Source organism: Diceros bicornis, chromosome 14 (assembly GCF_020826845.1).
Source record: "Diceros bicornis minor isolate mBicDic1 chromosome 14, mDicBic1.mat.cur, whole genome shotgun sequence".
Taxonomy (NCBI): domain Eukaryota; kingdom Metazoa; phylum Chordata; class Mammalia; order Perissodactyla; family Rhinocerotidae; genus Diceros; species Diceros bicornis.
In genome coordinates this window covers 27,509,862-27,531,637 of record NC_080753.1, presented here as the reverse complement: position 1 = coordinate 27,531,637, position 21,776 = coordinate 27,509,862, and positions in this window count along the sequence as shown.

Genomic DNA, 21,776 nt, shown 5'->3' with positions numbered 1-21,776 from the left:
AGGATTAACTCGCTCGAGAGGGGTACCCGTAGTAGTCATCTCTGTTTACAGATGAGGAAACTGAGCACAGACAGGTCGAGTGAGTTGCCAAGGTCACGCAGGTGGGAAGAGACAGAGCTGGGATTTAAACCCGGGTGGTCTGGCTCCAGAGCCTGTCCTCTTAGCTTCTACTGGACATGGCCTCGCGATGTTTCTACGCTACGGTGCTCATACTGCACATACTGTGCTGTGTCCTGCTTTCTGCACTTGCCTGTGCCACAGACATTTTCCTGTGATCGTTTGTGGTGGCCACATGGGGATGGCGGGGCAGAGCAGCTGTGGTCTGTGTGTCTGGGGGGAATGGAGAGGGTTGTGGTCCCTGTATGGGGTCAAGAAGGGTCTTCGTGCATGTGACTGGGAGGGGCCGTGACTTATGACCCCAGGGCCCTGCTGGCCTGGGTGACCTTTGCTCCCTATCCCTCTTTGACCCTCCAACTGGGGTCTGTCTTCTCAGCCCCTCTCCGTTTGACCCCCCTTCTCAGGGAGGCTGCTGGGCCTTGAGCCTCCCCACCTCCCTCGTCTGATCCTGTGACTGACTTCCAGGCCTCAGAGGCGTCTCCCCCATCAGCTGGTGGAAGCCTGAGGCCTCCCCCACCCTCACCTTGTGGGCCCTGTAGAGCACATCTGTCTCCCCCAACCCTTTCCTAGCCCAGGGGGAGAGGGGAGCGAGTAAGAGAGCTCTGAAGGCAGGGGTACCAAAGAGAAGATTCTGGGGCCCACATCTCTCCCACTCATCGCCCTCTACTGTGCTTCAGGGAGTGGAACCAAAGAGAAGAGAGCAACACCTAGTCCCCATGAGAATGTTACAGTTTACAGGGGAGGACACTGGCTCAAGGATGCCTGGTCCCTGGCCCTGTGTCCCTGGCTAGTTGGTGGCAGGGTGAAGATTGATACTCTGCCCCTTGCCTGGTGGGCAGGGAGGGAGGGGGCAGAAAGTGGCTGCCCATTTTACAGATGTGCACATCAAGGCCCAGAAATTTAGTTAAGTTGTACCCAGGCTACCGGTTGCACAACAAGTCAGGGATGAAACTTGGGTCTTGGGGACTGCGGTTCAGGGCAGGTCCATCTGCCTCCAGGTTCAACCCCACAGGTTTGGTTTCCCAGACCCCAGAGATCTCAGAGCACCTATTTAACCTGTGGAGGGCCTTGTAAGCAGCAAGTGCTGGTGGCCAGGCTGGGTAAGGGCAAAAAATGTGTGAAGTGCTGGGGGGATGCAAAAGAAATTAAGATGTGATTCTTATTTGGAAGAGATGGTGGGGGGGGGGCATTCCAATTGGGTTGGAGAGATGAGCACTTGGAAATAAGAATTATGTCTAACACTCAAATATTTCAATATACATAATGCCCTTGAGTGCCTGGAGAGGCAGTGTGACTGAAGCTGTTAAGAAAGCTTAATGGCAGAGGAGGATTTGAGCTGGACCTTAAGAAGCAGTAGGAATTAAACCATACGTGAAGGATGGAGAGATGGCAGGAGGGTAGGGGTACCTGCTTGAGTAAAGGCACAGAGGCTGGACTGAGGGGACACATGCAGGTACAATGTGAAGCCTGGCGTGAGTGGGGTGGCCTTGGAGAGGAGAGGGCGATAATGCTGGAGAAAGGCCAGACAGTGGAGGGGTTTGAAAGAGCAGCAAAGGTATTCAGACTGAGTTCCGTAATCCAGGGAAGTCAGCCTCAGCATGGGTGCCTCCAATTCCCCTCCTTCGCCCGTGGCAGACACTGAGAATCAATCACTACACTCTCCCTGCTGAGCCACACAGGGCCTTAGAGTCCTTTTCAACCCAAAGCTCCAGGCAGCCCATGCCTATGGTTTGTGACTAAGAGGAAACTTAGTTACTGTGGGTAACTGGGAGCCACCACAGGTTCTTGAGCAGGAGAATGAGTGCCAGAACGGGTTTTGTATTCCTGGAGCCTGTGTGGACTGCTTGCCGTGATCCCAATCAGCCTTGAGTCACAATTGTGGTGGGGTTGGGGCCTCTGATGACCACAGGGCAGTGGGGCCTCTGCCTTCACCCCTCCAAACCCACCTAGCCCGGGCTTGCCCCCCTGGGGAGAAGGTCCAGCTTTTCTCATCACAGGAACTGAGCAGAGAAGAGAAGCAGTCGCACCACTCAGGAGAGATTGAATTCTGAATGAGGCCCTGCTTGGCTGCCCCCCTGCCGAGGGAGAGAGGAGGCCAGGCCAGGGCTGGGCGGGTGCCACCACCGACCCACATTCTAATTTAGTGAGTTTAAATGCAACTTTAAAATGCATAGAGGTCAGAACAAAACCCATCTGTCTTGGTTTTCAGGGTGAGAGGGATCCATCCACCACCATATATATATGTGTATATATGTGTGTGTGTGTGTGTATATATATATATTTTTTTTTTCTTTCCCAAAAGTAAGTATCGATTCTCAGCGACTATAAACAGGCCATAAGAATGCTCTCAGGAGTCCCGCCCTCTGATTTCAACCGTGCAGCTATGACTCTGAGATGACATTCCTCCTACAGTTCTGGTTTGTTCGTCATCGCTGGTGTGTGTGTGTGGTGGGCTGTGAGAAGCACAGAGACTAGAAAGATGGGGATAAAAGGGGAATCATTCCGCTGCCCAGAGCTGCTGTGGACGCTGAGGGCAGGTGTCTGTCCGTCGTGGGTCTTAGGAGGCTGGTGGATGGGAAGGGAGTGGGGAGCTGAAGGTCCCCTACTGAAGGTCCCGGGACCCCCACCCCACCTCCAGCCTGCAACTTTATCCCTGGCTGGGGAGGCTTGTTGATAACCAAGCTCCCTGGCGAGCGCCAGGTCCGGGAGCGGCTGAGAGATATGTTTATTTCCTTTTAATGTTGTTCAAGGTTCAATTTACCCAGTGGCATGCTAGTAAATAAATAAGAAAACCAAACCTTTGACAGGGGGAAATATAGAGTTTTCTTCCTACATTCCTGAGTAATATCTCAAAACTTTTGTGACTCACGAGGGCCTGCAATGTTTGGCTAAAGGAAAAAAAAAAAAGAAGAAGAAGGAAAAGAAAACCATCTCATTTCATATATATTTGTCAACAGCTTTACAGCAAGAGGAGAATATTCTATATAATGTAGCCCCACGCACCATCTGCATTGATGCCAGGTTCCCCAAGGTCTGTGGCTGTGTCTGAAGCCAGAGAAATGTAACCTGTATAACTGTATCTCTGTAAAGGGGGTCGTTTCCTCCTGCCCAAAACCCATTACCCACAAAATCTCCTGACACTAATCTCCCAGGCCTCCAAGATCTAGGCATTGGGGATGGGGAGTTATTGCACAAAAATGGTTCAAATGCTCTGGCTCGGAACACAGCGGCAGTTAAGAAAAAAAAAGCAAATGAGGGAGAAGTTGTTACAAGTGAATGAGGCGGTAGGAGGCGAGACCAGCAAGGTGAGAATGACAGCTCTGCATCCCATTACCTGTTTACTGGGAAGACTTCATTGAGACCCTATGTGCCCAGCACTGGGCAAGGCACAGGGAGAGGAGGTAACAATAACAACAACAGTACAATCATGATAAGTGTAATAAAGGGGCTGTTTACTGAGCATTTACTAGGTGCTGGGCGCTGCTGAGCATATTACCTCGGAGTGGAGTAGTCCAGCTCCCTGTTCTCAGGAAGTTTACAATCTGGTGGAGGAGAGGGGAGCTGGATCAGCTGCCCACTGAAAATCTAAGGAGGGTTCTGGTCTTGAAGGATAGTTGGGAAAACCCCCAATTGCGAAATTTTTATAAATTTTGAAATTTGGTCTCTGACTGATGTCAGCCCTGTTTATTTGAGAAACTAAAGGCCAAGGTTACCAGGAACTATGGTAATTTAGGTTTTCCTGGGAGAGAGCACCAAATTTAGCATAAATGGGATGGGCTAAAGGGTGAGGAGGGGAGGGGGCCTGGGAAATATGACAGGGAGAGAAGGGGACATTCAGAGCTCAGAGAAAGGCAGGGGGCAGGAAGAGAAGGAAGGGCTGGGGAGACATCTGACCACTAGGGTGTGAAATGAACAGGGCCTGTGACATGCAGATGAAAGCTGGGGGACATAGAATCCCCCAGCCCAGGGCATAGTTTTGAGAAGGAGGGAGATGAAGGCTGTCAGCTGGCTGGATGGGAGCCGGGTGCAATGGTAACTTGGGTCTTCTGCATCCTGAAAAGAATCAGTGAAGGCAACTGAGAGTGACATCTGAGTGGAATCCAAGGGGTGGTGGGTGGAAGGAGTTGGTGGGGAAACGGTTATACTCAGTGGGCTCCCCCGTCTCAGGCCTGGGTGGAAGATAAACACAGAAGGGAGATGCTGGGAGCTGTCCAGGGTCCCAAGTGCTGAAATAGATTCACCGAAAATAGCTCTTTGGTCCATAGAAACTGAAACCCTCCCACCCAGTGGTTCTCAAAGTGCGGTCCCTGGCCCAGCAGCATCAGCACCACCTGGAAATTTTCTAAAAATGAAAATTCCCAGACCCCACCCAGATTTACTGAATCAGAATCTGTGGGGAGGGGGTGTGTGTGCAACAGCAATCTGTGTTTAATGAGCTCTCCAGGGGATTCTGATGCCACTGGCTTTGGAGTACTGCTGCTCTGATTGATAGCTTTTCCTGTTCCCATTTCCAGGCACCCAGTCCTTTCCTCCATGGTCAAACCCTGAACACAGCTCTACCATGGCACCTGTTACCCTGCCTTTAAAACAGCTCTGTGTTTGTTTTCTCATCAGTGCTGGGCTCCATGAGGGGAGGGTGACATCCTACTCAACTCTGAACTGCCAGTGCCTGGTACCGATGGCACACAGTAGGTGCATGGTAAATATTGTTAGTGAACAGATGGAAGGATAGATGGATGGATCATAGAGAGGCAGCTAAAGTGACCCTTAACAACATAAGTGAGATCAGGTCACTTTCTTGCTTAAAACCCTCCAAAGGCTCCCGGCACATTTAGAATAAAATCCATCTCCTTTACCACAGCCTATAAGGCCTTTTGGTCTGGACCCTGTGGCTTTGCCACTCTCACTTATCCTGATATCCCCCTCGGCCACGGCTCTCAGTCTTCCAAACACCCCAAGCTCATTCCCACCTCCAGACCTTTGCATAACTGTGCCTTCTATCTGGAGTGCTTGCTGCTCAGATGGTCACAGAATGGGCTTCCTCTCATTTCTCAGGACTTGGCTCAAATGTCACCTACTCAGAGAGGCCCTCCCTGACCACCCATCTAGAGCATTGCCTCCCTCCCCATTCCATTACCTTGTTGGTTGGTTGGTTTTCCTCTTCATGGCACTTGTACAGGTTCTAAGGGCGTATTGAGAGGGATTTCTCCACTGTTTCCATATGTCCTTCCATATAAAAGAAAAATCATCATTCATGTAGACAATTGACATTTCCACAATTTTAAAAAACTTTCCTATATTTATTTAGATTTTAAGTAAAATTGTTGTGTATACTTAGCAAACCCATCTTTAAGATGAGTTTCCTGGGCCGGCCCCCTGGCTTAGCGGTTAAGTGCGCGCGCTCCGCTGCTGGGGTTTGGATCCCTCGGATCCCTCGGATCCCTGGCGCACACCGACGCACCACTTCTCTGGCTATGCTGAGGCTGTGTCCCACATACAGCAACTAGAAGGATGTGCAACTATGACATACAACTATCTACTGGGGCTTTGGGGGGGAAATAAATAAATAAAAAAATTAAAAAAAAACAAACAACTTCTTAATTAAAAAAAAAAAAAAAAAGATGAGTTTCCTTCTAATCATCATGCTGCCTCTAATCATCATACTGCCACTCCTTGGGGTGGGACTTCTGGAATAGCCAAGGACTGAACCCCTTGAATCCCACCATGGTGGGAGTTATAGGCTTAGGGCAAGATGGGCCCTGTAATCTGGGGTGTTCCACTGAGCAAGCAGAAAAATGGGCCACCTGAGGAGGACACAGAGATTATGGATGAAGACTTCAACACATTCGGAGAACTAAGGGAAGGATGGGTGCTTTGGACTGGAGCGCAAAGTGTGTTACGGCTAATCAGAGAAGGCTTCCTGTGTGACCGGGCATTTGTGTTGCACTGGGAAGATTTTAAAGGGATCAAGATGACTAAGATAACCATAATAATATTTATTCTGTATAGAGCTTGACTTCAGGCCAAGCACTGTTCTAAAGGCCCACATTCATTTAGTCCTTATAAGAACCCTATGAGGTGGGTGCTATTTTCACCCCCATTTCACAGATGTAGAAACTGAGGTACAAAGAGGTGAATCAGCCTCTCCAAGATATCCAGAGAGTAAGAGGTTGAGGCAGGAAATCTAGTTTGAGTCTTAACCATCACACTCTACTCCCTCTCCAATAATGACGTCAGCAGTACTTTAAGTTTCTGAGTTTCTGTAGGTCTTTACAGTTTCCCAAGCCTGTCCCCACACTCTAGCTGGTTCTGAGTGCCCACGAAGTGGCCAGGGCAGGCATTTCATCTCCATTTTTCAGGCGAGGGTGCTGAAGTTGGTGAGCCCAAGCAAACCACCTGAGGCTCCACAAAAAGGAAGAGAGGCTCACATCTCCGCCACCAAGCCTGGCCACCTGCCTGCAAGAAAGCCTTCGGGGTGCCCGTCCTCCAACCACAGTCAGCAAGCCCTGGCCTGGGTGAGCGGAGGGCATTTGGGAAATGACATTGACAAGCCAGCAGGCAGGCAGCATTCCTGCTCCTTTCCCCAGCCCACCCTCCTCTCCCAGCCGTAAGATATATATAGCGCCAACGGAGAAATGAATCCGTGTTTGTCTGCAGCCCCTTCTGCAGATCCATCACGGAGCAGCGCTCGGTGCAGATTTTGCAAACAGCTTGAGATTACTGAATTAATTAGAATAAAATTAATCAAAACACCCACCACAAAGGAATCTGAGTGTGTGGAGTGTGACTTGGGTGAGGGAGGAGGCGCAGCAGAGAGATGGCACTACAGGCTGGCCTGGCTGTCCGCCCAGAGCCCACTGGGGCAGGCCAAAAGCCGCTGGGGTGGGCCTCCAATTCCTGCCAGCACTCCCACATGCTCCCCAGCCCCCACTTCTGTACGTTGGGCCTCAAAAAGGAGAGGACTCTACCCCTTCTGTCCAGGCCGTACATTTTGTAGCGACTGAAGCTTGGGTCCTGTTGGAATGTTCAGGGAGGTGATGAATGGAAGGGAGGTGACCAGGCAGGGATAATGTAACAGGTTAGAGGTCAGAAGACCTGTAGTCTTTGAGTATCATTATCCCAGGATGAATGGTTTTGACTTGGCTCACCTGTTTCAGCCCTTGTAAGTTGTACAAAACAGACAAGAGGTTAAGAGCATGGACCCTGGGCTGGGCTGTCTGGGTCCAAAGCTCAGCTTTTCCACTTACTAGCTGTGACCTCAAGCACTTACTGCCTGTGTAATCTCTCTGAGCCATAGTGCCCTCATCTGTCGAATGGGGATAAAAAATAGTACCTCCCTTATGGGGTCTGTATACAGTAAGTGCTATATAAGTGTAAGCTGTTATTATTATATCTAACTAGTCAAGAGGCCTTGTCCATCCTCTTTCAACTGGCTTCACATTTCATTTTTCTTCCTGCTGCCACTGTCTCAGTCAGGCCTCCATCATGCCATTCATACATTCATTCGTTCCATAAGCATTTGTGTTGCTCCCTCTGTGCACCTGACGCTGGACCAGAGTCTGGAGATGCAAACAAAGATAAGACCCACTGCCTTCGAGGGTCCCCCATCTAACGAAGGGTGTGGCTGCACCTGGTCAAACTCTCAAGGGTCAGGAAATGCTTCACAGAGAGCTTTCAGCTATAGTTCTCGGGGTATACGAGCCTGGGAAAGGCATTCCAGGCAGAGGGAACAGCATGTGCAAAGCACTGCCACCAGAGTTAGTGTCATAAAACACAAATTTGATCACATCATGTCCTGGTTCAAGAGCCTATAATCAGCCCTGTCAGCTCACTGCAGTCCATGCCCTAGTCAATGGAAAGCCCTCTACTTGGGTTTTGGGCTTTTCGCCAAATCTGCTTCCACTTACTTACCCCCCTGCTCTCCAACTCCCAGCACACCCTCTTTAGCTGGAGACTGTAAAACAATAGGGTTATGATGGAACTTAAATGATTATGTGTATGCAGCAGGTGCTTAATAAATGACCCCCCTGACCCCCCGACTCCCCCACACACACACACCAAGCTGCTTGCTCTGGTTCTCTTTGTTTTAAATGTGTGTGGAAGGCGGTGCCATGCAGCGTTCAGAGCACCTCCAGAGCTCTGCTCCAGGGGTCAGCAGAGCGACTTCCAGTCCTTACTACCTCTGAGTGGACCGACCAGCTGTACTCCCATCCCTGCCCCAAGCGGACCCTCCCACTAGCTCTTCATCTGCAGAATGATACAGTCCCAGAGTTTCCCAATAGGGCTGCTGCGGGCATCTTGGGGGGAACAATTCTTTGTTGTGTGAGACCATCCCATGCAGGCAGGACAGTTTAGCATCCCAGTAGGGCCCCCAGGCATCGAAGCAACCAGAACCAGCCCCTCACATTTCCAACCCTGGGGCAGAGACCCCTTTTTGAAAAGCATTTTTGTGGTCTTTTCCAGCTCTGACCTTTTTGTGTGTGTGTGAGGAAGCTCAGCCCTAAGCTAACATCTGATGGCAATCCTCCTCTTTTTGCTGAGGAAGACTGGCCCTGGGCTAACATTTGTGCCCACCTTCCTCCACTTTATGTGGGACGCCGCCACAGCATGGCTTGACAAGCGGTGTGTTGGTGCGCGCCCAGGATCCCAACCCGGGCTGCCAGCAGCAGAGCGTGCGCACTTCGCCGCTATGCCATGGGGCCGGCCCCTCTAGCTCTGACCATCCATCGGTCTCTGGCTCCTCAATTATATGTCTAATGTCTCGAGGGGACTCTGCTTGTGCACCACCCACAGTGCCTAGAGGAGCTGGGGACACACCTTAAGGCAGTAAACAGGGAGTCAGGGATAACCTCTTGGGAGCAGCTACAGCCCATGCTCTGGAGCCACACTGAGAAATTTCAAATCTGTCTCTGTCACTTACTGGCTGTGTGATGCTGGGAAAGCTTATAACCGCTCTGAGTTCCAACACTTGGTTCTTCTGTAAAATGAATGATGAAGGCAAGAGTAGCTGCCTCGTAGTCTTATTAAGAGGGTTAAACAAGATATTAAATGTAAAGCACTTAGCACAGCGCTGGTGATTAAATGCTCAATAAAAGGTTTATTGGGTCATCTTGGGCAAAATTGAATCTCTCTCAATTTTCCCTTCAGACAAAGATAATAATGCCACCTTCCCAGGGTGTTGTGAGAACAAAAGTCAGCAATGCACATCCATGCCTGGCACAGCGGGCCCTCAGCAGGGCACATGACTGGTCGGGTGTAAATGATTCCCCATCTTTGGAAGTCAGTTGGCAGCATCTTTCAGAATTACAAATGCACATATCCTTCGTCCCAGCAGTTGCATCTCTAGCTATTTTTCCCGTAGACATACTTCCAAGTGTGCAAGATAACTATGTATAAGGTTTGTATTAGCAAAAGACTGGAAATAACTCAAAATATCCATCCATGGGAACTGGTTAAATCAAATACGGGACATCAATACATAGGAATATTAGACAGCTGTAGAAAGGAACGAGGAAGTTCTTTACATGCTCCTATGGAAAGATCTCCAAGATGTATTGCGCTGGAATGCTTACATTTGTGTGTCTGTCTATCCGTAGACTACCTCGGAAGAATTCACAGGAAATCAGCAGCAGCGGCTGTTGTCTTCAGGCAGGGAAAGCGGGGTGCAGAGAAGGGAGGAAGGCTTTTGTGAATTTGGAACCACGTGCATATAAAAGCTATTGGTAGGCATGAAACCTGACTTCGAACATCAGGGACTGTAATGAGCCCAAGTCTGCAGTGAGGCCTCTGCTGGGGCTTGTCTGTGAGGCAGGGCTCCTCCAGGCTCAGGCATATGGTCCATTGCTCTTGCCATCAGGGCGCACTTCCGGAGGCTGAGGGGAGGCTCCGCTGGGGGCCGGAGGCACGGCGCCCCCTCGGGGCAGGCAGCGGCTCCGTCCATCTCCAGCACCTTGGGAGGCCGCTTTCCCCCAAGGGGCCCCACATGTTTGCACTTAAACTGGGGTTGTGGCACCAAGACCCTGATTGCTCTGCCCAGGACCGCGCCCCGCAAGGGCTCTGTGGGAGTCTGAGTGATTGGAAAGGAGTCCTTGGGTGGCCTCTCAGCGGCTGCCGGGGAGGAAATTTCATAGATGCCCGTGTGCACCCCTTATCCCCGCTGCTGTACTCCGAAGGAACGAGGTGTCTGTCCCTGAAGCAGGGCTCAGCCTCTCAGAGGGAGAAGAGGGAGGCAGATGGAGATCTAGAGCCGATGGGGTCAGACGCACTTGGATTCAAATCTCAGCTGCCACTTACCGACTGTGATCCTAGGCAGGGCACTTAACCTCTGTGGGCCTCAGTCTCCATATCTGTAACACGGACAGATCACAATCAATTCACAGCTGTTGCCACGAGTCAAGGTAATGTCTGTACAGTGCAATAGCACAGAGTAATAACAGAGGCAAGCATCTGAGTGCAAGCCGTTTATGTGGAGGGCGATCTTGGGATGCACTGGGTGAGGGAGATGGAAAGGAGGACGAGCAGTTACCATCCTGGATCCTGGGCTCAGTGCTGCTGGACCTCCAGGAGACTGTGCAGAACAAGCCTCCGTTATCCCAATGAGGGACAAGGGTGCTAGCGTATTGATATGCCAACTCCCTACTGTCATCGGTCGAGGGCTGCTCTGGGGCACTTAAACTCCTTGCACATCCAGCCTGCCTGGAGCTCAGGGCGAGCAGGCTGGGGGCGGGCGGGGGGATCAAAGAAAGCTGTCAGGCAGAGAAACTCGGGCGCTTGGAGCCGGAGGAAGTCCAAGAGCCACGCACGGGACTAGTGAGCATGGAGGGCATATGGCAGGGGCACCAAGGTCTCTAACACAAGGGCTTTAGCCTGTGCTGGACACTGTTATAAACACTTTACAAATATTAACTCACTTAATCCATACTACAACTCGGTAAGGTGGATGAAGACACTGAGACACAGAAAGGTTAACTAACTTGCCCAAGTTCACCCAGCTAGAAGAGGGAGCCAGGATTTAAGCTGAGGAATTTTGGTTTATTAGGTGTATAGGAAGCTTAGAGACCACCTAGGCCAATCCCTTCATTTTATGGATGAGGAAACTGAAGACCAGAGAGGGGAAGCAATTTGTCTGAAGTCACACAGCTAGCAATTTGTCCCAAGACAGAACCAGAACTTGTACTCGGATCTCCCGTTCCTTCTCTGACACTCCCCCCGACTCCCTTAACCTTTTCTCCTCTGGGTTACCAGTCTCGGGTGGGGCCAGAGGCAGGGGGGTGGGGGGTGGCAGGTGGCATTCTGCAGAACACTGGGTGCTGCAGTGCGGGGCCGGGGGGCCATTCATTGGCTGGGAAGGCGGGCATGGCAAAATCAGAGGATGATCTTTAAGAGGCATGATTTGAATCTCAAAATCAGCAAAGGAATCAGGACCCAGGGGAGGCATGTGTTGTCTGTCCCTGCTTTTCAACCCCAGGCTGGCATCAAAGAGGAAGAGAAGAGCTGGGCTCACCAGGGTGTGAAATTTCCTTTTTGTCTCCTGAGGTGGGGAGGCAGAGATGAGAAATTGCGATGCATCCCGTGTGTAATTAAAGGCTCTAGAATTTCTTGAGGATTATGTTGCTCAAAGAGGCACAGGGGCTCTGGGTGGTACATCTGGGCCCTGGCTGACGTGCCTCTAGATAGACTAAGGGAGGTAAGGAGGGGTGTGTGTGTGTGTGTGTGTGTGTGTGTGTGTGTATGTGGACTGAGGGGAAATCACAACTGACAAGATGTAAATTAACTCTTGCAGCTTCACACTTCTCAGAAAAGCCAGAGCAGGGGCTGGCTGTTCTTGCCTGGAGACAACCTTCTAGAATCTTCACCCTTGGGTTGCCAAAGGGTGTCGTTGCCAAACTCTCAGTGAGTTGCTGCAGACGTGGCCAGCACGACAACGGTGACCATGTCCCAGTTTTCCTAGGACTGTCCCAATTTTAGCACTGAAAGTCTCACATCCTGGGAACCCTCTCAGTTCTGGACAAATCAAGAGGGTTGGTCACCCTAGGCACGACCCTTCAGTCCCCACCCCTGCTAAGGCTGACCAAGAGAAGCCAGCTGTCTCAGAAGACTGGGCCTGAGGGGGCTGGATGAGAGAGGGCCACGGGCAAGAGCAGGCCACCCAGCCAGGTGTCCAGATCTGTCTCCAACTCGTGTCCTTGGTTCCCTCTGTTGTTATCTGACTGCTCCCTCAAATCAGGTCACACTCCTGTCAGAGGCCCTTCCTGCTCTGGGAAGGGGGTCCCTGATTCCCTCGTGTGCCTACTGACCTGGCAGGGCTGTGTGCCAGGGAAGGAGCCTGATGTGGGGACAATGTAGGACAGGAACTGAGGCCAGGCTGTGAGCCCTGTGCAACCTGGGAAAGTCCCTTTCTCTCTCTGGGCCCAGCTGCAAATGAAGGCGTTAAGACTGGAAGATTTCTTTTTCTTTTTCTTTCCTTTCTTTTTTTGGAAAGAATTATGTTCAAATTATGAAAGTAATGCAATTGTTTGTTGAAAAAAATTTAACAGTACAAAAATTTAGGAGAGGTTAAAGTCCCTTTCTCCTCCTCATCCCGTGGGACAACCACTGTTAACACTCTTTTTTATCTTCCCAGACATTTTCTATGCATATGCAAGCATGTGAGTATATATAGCCTTTATTTAAAATGTAACACAAATGAGATTGTTTTCTACATGCTGTTCTGCAACTTGCTTTTTCTGTTCAACAATATATCCTGGACATCTTTCCACAAACACATAAATTTCCTTCATTCTTGCCGGCTGTAGAATGTTCTGCTGTAAGGATGCACCATGGCTTGTTAGCCAGAACTGCTGGTTTCCAAGGGCCCTGCTGGCTCCCAAGCTCACTGCCCAGGCAAAAGAGAAACAGCCAGCAGGTGGAATGTGGCTGGGGGCTCTCAGCAGACTGTGAGACCAGGAAAGCTGGGTGTCTGTTGCATCTCTTCACTGAGAGATGAAATGATTTGGAGAGGGGTGAGGAGCAAATGGGAACTCCTGGATAGGGACAATTAGGCATGGGGGGGCTTCTGAAGATACAGGGAATAGCCCCTCCGGCACCAGGCGGGGCCACAGACACAAGGCTCTCTGCTAATGCAACGTGACAGGGCTGCAGGGCCCAGATAAGTTTTTCCATTTCTTTGTCTTTCTTGAGAGAAGCTCATGATTATCACCTCCTAGGTCACCAGGAGTGGAGCGCAGAGGGACAGCACAGTTCGCGCGCTTCCAGCTGGCTCCCATCTAGAAGTTAGAGGGAAGCCTGCAAATACATTTCCCGTTATGGGGAGGGGGGCGGGGAGGCGGGCAGCAGGCCCCTCAGGAGACCTGGGCAGGAATATTAATACCCCGACGACTTCCTAGCGCAGCGGGGAGGAGCGGCCACGGCCCAGCCGAGTCCTGGGAGGCGCTGGAAGATGGTTGCCGAGCAGCTCGTGGGAGGGCCTGATCCGCGGGCTCGCGGCAGGGGCCGCACAAGTCCTAATGAAAACATCTCGTCGCTCCTGGCAGGGCGCCCTCGACACACGGCCGGCTTCTCTCTCGGCCACCTGGGAAAGAGTGGGCGCAGCGCGCGGACACCCAATGTGTCTGGCTGTGCGCGCACAGCGGCATCGCGTTATTCCCGGCCGGACATCCGTCTCGCTGGGTCTGAATAGATAATACAATCTCTCTGCCCACACCCCATTTGCTGGGAGACAGCCTGGGCTTCTGAATTTTTTATGGCCTCACTTAGCTTGGAGGAAATCCAGAGGTCAAAGCCGGCGCGACGCTCCAGTCACCTTGCCCGGCCGGGCGCGCAGCCTTTCCAAAACGGGCTCACCCACGGGGCCCTAAATTACGGCGATTACACTGCAGTTGGCGGCGCGGTATTATTTTGATGCACTACCTGCTGCAGCCGGGACCGGGAGGAGTGCGTTATTTACCAGGGAGGCTGCCCTCGCGGCGCGCCACAGCCGCCAGCGCTCTGCGGGGTCCCTTCTGTCCCTGCAGCCCCGCCCCCGCCAGCAGGGTGCGGGGTCTTGGGGGGAAAGGACTGGGGCAGCCCCCCTCTCTCCAAGTGACCCTTTCCTGACCGCAGTATAGGCCGGGAGAGGAAGCAGTGACAGAAGTGGCAGCTGGCGATGAGGTTGGGGGTGGGTGGGTGGGGAGAACTGCTGAGCTTGGGGCTCCTCCTGCTTTTAAGGACACCCCAGGTCCCCTTTAGCCAGCCTATAGGATCCCTTGTCGCGGGTGCCCTGGGAACCGCCCTGAGGGCACGCTCAAGGGGCACAGCTGGCTCCCAGACCCTGGCCAACTGCTGGCAGCTCATTAACCCCTCGGCCAGGCTCGCTGGTTTGGCCTGTCCCAGCAGGTGACCGAGATGGAGAGAGATCAGGCTACTCCCTTCCCTGGGTCCCTGGGAGCTGAATCTGCGGCAGCTGATGCCTGGTTTCACCCTTGCTGGGGGCTGGGGGCTGGGGGCAGGGGGCTGGAGATGGGCAGCCGGCCTCTCTCCAGCTCCCCCGATATAGCTTGGCATCAGCATCTAGATTGCAGGTTACTTCTGCTTTTCTCCAAAGCGGTCCTTAAGGGAGATGGATTTCTGATTGATATCCAGTCAATTGGCTGCGATGCTCGCAGGGCTCAGCATGAGCACACTTCTGGGGAAATTGCCCTGGGTCGGGATGGAGGGGCGGGAGGGAGGGGACAGGAGCGGAGCTGTGCTCCCCGCCCTGCTCTGGAGCCTGTGAACAAGCTCCCGTTGGTTGGTATCTGTAGGAGTCCCCGACAGAGAATCTGCTCTGCCCTTCCGGCTCCCCAGGACTGATGGAGCCAGAAACCTCCAGCAGGGACCCCCCAGAGATGACTGCATCCAGACTCTGGCAGTCAGACAGTGTGTGGTTAATGAGCCTGAGGAGGGCACCCAAGTCAGTGAGGTGGCGTGTCTGTTTTGGGGGATGAAGGAGGACGGTCTGCAGTGGGTCATAGTGGTTCGTCTGTCCAGATGTGGATTGCTGTTGAACATCCTAGTTCCTGTTCTCCAGGATTTACCAGTAAACAGGGAGAGGGAAGTGGTCCCTGCAGGACACTGCTGTCTGGGGACGGTCCTGCAGTTTGTGTTGCCAACCCCCCAAAGTGTGCCCAGGTTCTCTGTTATCTGTCTCCCCTCCTGGATAGCACCTCCCACCTCCAGCCCAGCCTTCCTTTCCAAGCAGGGAGTAGCTGAGGGGCCCTGGGAAGGCACCTCTGAACCCTCCACATCTCTCCACGTCATCCTGAAAGTCCTTCATGTCGAGGTTCTCGATGCCAGATTAAGCCTTCCCCTCCAGCAGAGACTGACTTAAAAGGCAAATTCTCCAGGAGAGGTGCGGGGTCGGGGTGGGGGCGGTGCAACACTTTGATTCTCCACTGTCTTCTGGAGAAGGAGTTTATCAGCCCAGCAGGCAGCTGGAGGAACTAGGTGTGGGGGGGCTCCTGGAGGGAAGCACAGGGGCACGGGAAGGTGAGGGATGACAAATGCCCGTGCTTCCCAATTGCCGGGGAGAGAATGCGGCGTGGGGAGGGAACGTGGAAACCCACGTGTAACGCAGTCCCGGGTATCCCAGAAGTGCCAGGAGCTCCTTCTGCCTGCTCTTCTCGGTCGGCAAAGAACGTATACATCATCTCTGTCTGCTTTGGGACTCGCCTGAGATGAACATATTTTTGAAAATGAATCCCAGCTGCGGCAGGAGCAGATGGTGCTGTGGGGGCAGCCAAGGGCAGAACAAAGAGACTGGCAAGGGAGGGCTTTGCCCAGCCCTGTCCCCCGCTAGCTGTGTGACTGTGGGCAAGTCACTCCCCATCTCTGGCCCAGGTTTCCTTGTGGAGAATGAGTGGGTCCCCTGCACTGCGCTGGGTGAGCTGAGGCCTCGCTCCCCTGCCGTAGCGAGGACCGAACACTAGCCTGGTCAGCAAGGAAGATTTATTTTCCTATTATTTGTCCATCCGGCTGCAGACAGCAGGGCCCTCTTCCAGGCCTAGCAGCCACTGCTGTGTTCATCCTTCTCTGTTGTAGCTGTTTGCCTGACTCATTTATTTAGTGGCCTCCGTGGCTGTGGCTAGGTCCCTGTGTCCTCCTGTCCATTTGCCTCTGGCCCCTCCCTGGGGTAACCAGGAGGAGCGGCCCCAGGTGTGGGGGTGGGTGAGACCAGAATATACACCATGACTGATGACTCTTGGGTTTGGAAAGGCTCTTGAAGGCCCCCGGGGCCAGATGCCACCTGGTCTTCAGGCCCCTCCTGAGAAGCTTTGCTTCTTGTGGTAGGAGGCTTGCTATCTCTCACCCACCCATTCTCTTAGAAAGTTCATTCTTTCCTGGAACCAAAGTCTGGTCTCCTGTATCATCTCCCCTTAATTCTAGCTCTCCTTCTTGGGAGCAGCACAGAGGAGTGAATTCTACAGGATTCACAGGACAGCCCCTCCAATATTTCAGGGCAGCCGTCTTGTCATACCCCTCCGTCTTCTCAGGGCTAACCCTGCCCAGTGTCCGCACACCGCTGCTTCTGAGTCCCCTCACGATCCCAGCTCTGACAAGAATTGATTGAGTTTCCAGTCTGATGGCAGAGGCCTTGTCTTCAGGGAGCTCCCAGTCTGGGAGATAGACTTCCCAGGACCAAAAAAATGAATAACAAAGTTACACAGGCGTTTGGGACTGTTGGATTTCCCACTGGTGTGGCTGCTAGTCTAGGAACTTCCTCAGAGGTGAGTGGGTTTAATCAAGTCTACCAGGGAGAGGAATTTTCCAATTCTCTCTGAAAGCTGTCCTGCCCTCTCTCAGAGAGTGTGGGATCACCAGGTGTTCTGAGAGGGTCTGGGGTCTACTCTAGTGCCCCCACCTCCATCTCCAGGGAGAAAGAGAGAAGTGGGAGAGAATGCTCTTCAATTCTCCTCTCCCCTACCTGGCCATCCTGGGGGCTGGGGACCCACTGGCTTTGGTACCACAAAGATCCAGGGGCCAATGGCCATGTGACCTTGGGGAAGCTACCTCAGCATCTCAGACCCCAGCAGTCCCATTATTTCTCCTGACTCCTAGAAGATGTTTCTGGAGGGGCCGGTCTAGGCTGGCACAGAGTGGGCCTCCACATCTAGTCCTCCTCCACCCGCCCCCAGCTCTTAATTTATTATTAACTCTGGAACTGACTTTGAAATTATGGAAGACCATGTTGTTTCTTTCCTTGGCTTCTCTTATGGTCCCCGAGGGGAGGCGAGCTGAGAGAGCTAGATACACAAATATGCTGTGAAAACCCTGTGGTGCTGCAGTTCTAGCAAGGGGAAGGGAATTAGCTGTAATGAGCTGCTGTCGCCTCACCAAGAGCGCCAGCGCAGACCCTCAGAGGAGCTCCTGGCCCCCTTCCTTTGCTCTCCCCACTTCCTGGTCGCCTGGCTGGAGACCTGTGTCTTCATGTCCCCCTGCAGGACAGTGGCCTCCTCATCACCCAGTGCTATGACGTCCCTGATGGGGATTACCAATTTCCTGCAGCCCGTGAGGAGGAGGCCAGAGGCACACAAGAAGCCGTCCTTGGCCTCTCCCTAAGCGATTAGCCTGAAGGGTGGTAGGAGAAGTAGGTGGGAGTCCATTTTCATTCTCCTAGAATTACTGGAAGGGAGAGGACTATTTGGAAATTTCTGAGAGGTGAAAGGGATTCATTGGCCCCCAAATAAAAGTATCAGTAGGCATCTGGCCTTTCCTTTTTCCTCTCCTGAGGAGAACCAAGGGCTAAAACCCTTAAGTGACTACCCCACAGTGGCAGCTGCTCTTAGGCAGAAAATAGACCCAGGCTGGGGCTGGGGCGATGGAAGGAGCTGGCTCTAGCCTTCTGCTGGCTAACAAGTTGCCCACCACAATCTGGCCTCCAGCTTCTTCTCTGGCTCCTAGTGGAAAGAACATAACTCAATCATGTGGCAGATGTTATACAAATGCTCATTGAACTGAGTAGGTAGGTTCTCCCACTAACTTGCTGTGTGACCTCTGGCAAGTCACCTAAACTCTCTGAGCTTCAGCTTTTTTATATATAAAAGGAGAACATTGGAGAGATGAGTGTGCCATTCCTGGCATGCAGGAGTAATCACGGTGGTTCACAATGTTTGAACTGTGACCCAAACACACTTTCTGCCGCGTCCACCAGCCAAAGTGATGTGCTGTCTGCTGCAGCCTCACTTGCTGATAATGCTGTTGCCAGGAAAGTTTACACCCAGTGGGACAATCATGATTTTTCACTACTATTATCTTTGTGATTTTAATACCTTGTCAATAAAATGGATTCCTACCGATATTGCTGTATCTTTTTACTTCTTCGAAAGTTACTAAGATTTTTTTCCCTTGGAGAGACGGTAGGAAGAAAGCACGAAGAGCATGAGCTTAGGAGCCTGACTACTTGGATATGAATCCTAGCTCGGCCACTTACCAGCTGTGTGACCTTGAGCAAGTTCCTTGACCTCTCTGTCTCCTCCTATATAAAGTGGGAAGATGATATGTCGTAAGGTTGTGACCTGAAGGGCTCAGAGCAGTGCCCAGAGTGCTGAGTGCATACCTGATAAGTGTGGGGTATTGTTACCATAACAGAATGACTTTAAATGCTTCTCAGGAAAGGTGGGCTCTTTGTTTTTGTTGTGCTGGTCCCGAATCTTGGCTAGAGTGATCAGTTAGAAACATAAGTTCCTCACACCCAAGGAGCACCCAACAGGATGATCTTTAGAGTATGCTTCCAGCTACACAAAGTGTTGGGGTGGGATGTGCGTATGTTCCTGGTTAGTAGAATATTCTGGTTAACCGAGAGTAGCCCATTCCTTTTAGTTTCATCCCCTTTGTAGTTGAAAATTTATTTGAAATGCACAAACCCCTCTCCTTGCTTTAGTCAGCAGGGTAATTAGTATCCCTTTCTGCGGAGCCTCAAGGTATTATTAGAAAGAGCCTGGCGAGGCTGTGGGAAGACTGGCAAGTCTGTCGTGTCTGTCTGTCCTGTATCCCTCCGGCTTCTGTGTCTATAAAATGGGGTCATGACACCCAGATGGACTGTGGGCTCTCCCTTCTCACAAGGAGATATCAGGTGGGATGAGGGATCCCAGAGCACTTTGTAAACTGGAAAGCCCTGGGCACCAAAAGGGTGCCTCGTCCTCACCAGGGAGCCTCTGCTCCAAGGGGGCCCATTTCCAGGACAAGAAGTCACCTCATCCCTGACCCCTGGAGGGGAGGCCCAGGGGATGGTGTAAGGGCATTGAGTCTGTGACTTTACCCCAAGGAACAGAATGTTGTTTTGTTCCTTTTTCCTGTTCTTCTCTGATCTTGCTTTACCCTAAAAGTCAAATCAAGAATCCAGTTAGGGGCCGGTCCCGTGGCTTAGCTGTTAAGTGCGTGCGCTCCGCTGCTGGCGGCCGGGGTTCGGATCCCGGGCGCGCACCGACACACTGCTTCTCCGGCCATGCTGAGGCTGCGTCCCACATACAGCAACTAGAAGGATGTGCAGCTATGACATACAACTATCTACTGGGGCTTTGGGGGAAAAAAAAAGATACAGAATGTTTCCGTCACCCCCACCAGCTCCCCCACGTCCTTTAAAAAAAAAAAAAAAGAATCCAGTTAATGGACAATCCCATTCACTGAGACTGAAGAGGTTGGACGTGTGTATATGAAACATGCAGTACATGTATGTTTCATATTAACGTACATGAGCTTTCAAACCGACCTTGGCTGACGGTTTCCAGGGTTCATCCTCACGTCTGTCAACAATGCATGTTTTGGGGATGCAGATGTCCATTCACTGGACAAGAATTTACAGAGAACCAGCCAGATGCCGTTCTAGGCACGGGAGAGACAGCCGTGAACAAGAACGACAAGGTTCGTGCCTGCGTGGAGCCCACAGCGAGGAGACAGACCAACAATAAACAGAGAGAGATATAAAAAGGGGGGTAGGGGTCGTGATAAGTGCCTCAAGGAAAATAAACCCGGAGGTGTGACAGTGACTTGGGACTAGGGCACTTCCCGGGGCGTGGTCAGGATGGGACAGATTCTCCTGAATGAGCAACTGTATGTAAAAGATTGTCCTAAGTGCTTCCTCTTTAATAGAAACACTAGGACCACACATAATAATAATGACAGTAGGTAACAATTCCTGAGCACTTGCTGGTGCCATACCTTGTTCTGAATGGTTTGCAAGAATTGACCCATCTAATTTCCCCAACAGCCCCATGAGAGTATCATTACTTCCACTTTACAGGTGAGGAAACTGAGGCACAGAGAGCTTAAGTAACTTTCCCAACATCGCGCAGCTAATAACAAAAACTGGGATTTGAGGGTCCTGACGGATTTATGAATATTGTTGCTTTGAGGGGCTATGGGATAAGTATTTGAACTGTCACTTGAATAGTTATGCTCCATTAAGTATTCTTCATTCAATTTGACCCATTTTCAAAATGCATTTGGTAATTTACAGGTTTTATTTCATTTAAGTGAAGTGGGCTTCCCTTGGGAATTGGGAAGCTGGTGGTTCAGGGAGGTTTGTAGCTTCTAGGATGGTAGAGAAATCACGAAGTGATGGATAGGAGTGCTGCAGAGGCCGTGGAGAGCATCTGGCCCAGGCCACTTATCGTGTAAATGGAGAAAGTGAGTCCAGAGAGGGCATGAGTTGCCCAAACACACACACACCACCCTTCGGTTCCCCGTGCCCCCAGCCTCCCGCACATTTTGAAGAACGTGTCAGATTCTATTAAGAGTAACTGAGCGCAGCGTTCAAACACGGTCTCGGCCTATTTATCCAGGGACACTACCGCTTTGGAGGCAGCGAACATGCCCATTTGTTACTATTTGCAAAGATGGTGTACACCAAACATGGGCTTTCTGTAAACAAATTAAAAAGTAATAAAGTGGCCCCATCTGCATACTGCAGCACCGTGCTTCCATTTTAATGAAGCTTGCCATCAGAAAGCCATTTCGATGGCTTGTCAAACGTGCTGAAGCCCACGGCTGAACGTGGAACTGTACTGTCATTCCTTCCCGAGGTCCTTCCTCCCTCCAGTGTGTCCTGGGCACCTGCTGTGCGGGCTGCTGAGGAGCTGGGCTGGGCCCCTAGGCCGTCTGCTGTGCTGGGAGAGCCGACCTGTGCACACCATACTGTTGAACATCAAGGTCAGACGTCGGGAGACGGTCCACCCAAGCCACATGAACAGCAATAATGATAATAATCAGCGCTTACCATATGTCAGGGTGCTGGGTGCCTTCCGTCTGCTCCTCCAGATCCAGTCTCTGCCCTCTTCCGCCCCGCGCTGTGCCCCGGGGAGGCTGACCTCCGTGGATTGCAGCCCCTGATCCCGTGACCTCCTCCGGTTGGCATTGTCCAACGGGAGGCACCACCAGGAGACTGGGGGGCGGGGTGGTGGTGTGTTGGGGGAGGGATGATGGGACTCAGTGGCTGCTTCCTCAGCATTTGCGGTGCCTGTCTCGGCCTCTTTCCCACAGCACAGCTGTTCCTGGGTTTCCATGACCATGTCCCCCACCATGTCCTAGGGGTGCTAACAGCACCCCAGTGCTGCCAGCCCTGGGGTCCTGCACCGTCCCTCGCTGCTTCCCTCAACCCCGCCCGCGTCTTTGCAGACAACCCCTTTGGTGAACTCTCCTCAGTGGTC